Raw genomic sequence first — 1,598 nt, 5'->3', positions numbered from 1 at the left:
GGCAACTTTGTATTTGTGTAGCATCATAGGTTATTTATAAGGATACTGCTTAGATCCAAATATAATTTTCATAAAGAAATAGTACTTATTAATACATACTCACTTTCAGTTATATATTCTTTATTTTAATTGGAGTTTTATTATAAGGGGTCATAGTTTTATTTTTATTGGCCGTAAAATAACCCAGAATGTATACAGATTTTGGAAACCTGAATAATAATAAATTACTGTTTACAGGTAATGGGTACTGGGTTTTCAAAATATTAATGTTATATTGTGTGATGTAGAAAAAAAACCCAACTAAACACACCAAACCAAAAGGAATGAAGAAATCCAGGCCCCAGCGAGGATCGAACTCGCGACCCCTGGTTTACAAGACCAGTGCTCTAACCACTGAGCTATGGAGCCGATCCGCTGCGTGCTGCCGCTGGCTACCGGTTAAACGGTGAACCACGGACGGCGCGTTTTACTTTCAGTGGCTCTGAAGTCCAATCCTCTGTTTCATCAGTGGAGCTGCTTGTTTCCTTTGCTTCTGTTATACATCCTGGATGCAAAAACCATCTACCAAGAACGAAAGTAATTATTGGTAAATCCTTCTGCAACAGCGCCCCCTGCTGCTCAATCGTCAGCAAAAGTAACCGCTGGACCTGACGGTGTGATGAAGCTACTTCATCATCTTCAGTTAATTATGTTTAGATAAACATTTTGTTGTGATTATTAGAGAATTGGTTTCAGCTGAAAATTAAAAAGTGGAAACAATAAAATTATACTGAAGATTTTAAAGGAAACAAGAAAAGGTAAAAATATTTTCACATACCTAATGAATCTATAATATATGAAAATGTAAACCATGAAACTCCAGCGTGTGTATAACGGAAGTCATAACCTTCAGTTTATATTCTTCTAACCCATCTCTTATTCTTAGTTTGTTTTATATTTCCAGGGTTGTATAGCTTCTAGATGACAATTAGGTTTGTGCAGAATTAACTTGTAAAAAAATATGTAGAAAATTTGCATGTCCTGCAAAGGTTGTGAATGCTGCAAGAGGAAAGTTTTTGCTGAGATTTCCTGAAGCATTTGAAGTCAACTGTAAAAAAAGTTGCAAGAATGTGATTGTCGTGGAAAAAACTATTTCCAAGCAAAACTATTTTAAAAGGATAAACTGTCTAAATGCTTGGCAAACACCGTAATTTTCCTGACAGGTAGAGCTTTTCTCAACGGCTTTATTTCTGAAAAGTTACTCCAGAGATTTGCCACCTGCTTCAAGAGGAATTTGGTGGATATTTCCTCAGGCTTCAGCATGTCGAGCTTGAAGTAGTTAGCTTTCAAAGAGAACTAAGTTTAGCTCAGTTTTGCAGAGCTGTTGAGATTTTCAGTGCATTTCAGTTGAGCAAAAACTGAAAGCAAAAGCTGAATATTGTAATTAGTGTAAAGTATTAATATCATAAGTCATAGCTGTGATGTCCTTAATGAACTGAATAATTTGAAAAGTGCATGGGTGCCAAAAAAATGTTGGATATAAAATGAGATAACAGAGAAAGTGTCTAAGCATCAGCACTGATAGGCGGATGGATGATCCAACAGAACCACCGGAAAAC

At 36.0% G+C, this 1,598-nt stretch overlaps 1 non-coding gene across 1 annotated transcript; it reads right to left on the bottom strand.

Annotated features, from left to right (window-relative positions):
• Positions 1-335: 335 nt before the first annotated feature.
• Positions 336-408, bottom strand: trnat-ugu (transfer RNA threonine (anticodon UGU)). The gene has a single exon. It is a non-coding gene; the product is annotated as a tRNA-Thr (tRNA).
• Between the last annotated feature and the right edge of the window lie 1,190 nt (positions 409-1,598).

This window comes from Xiphophorus hellerii, chromosome 19, assembly GCF_003331165.1.
Source record: "Xiphophorus hellerii strain 12219 chromosome 19, Xiphophorus_hellerii-4.1, whole genome shotgun sequence".
NCBI classification, from domain to species: Eukaryota; Metazoa; Chordata; class Actinopteri; order Cyprinodontiformes; family Poeciliidae; genus Xiphophorus; species Xiphophorus hellerii.
Note: the sequence above shows the minus strand (reverse complement) of the source record. Positions and strands in the feature narration are given on the sequence as shown.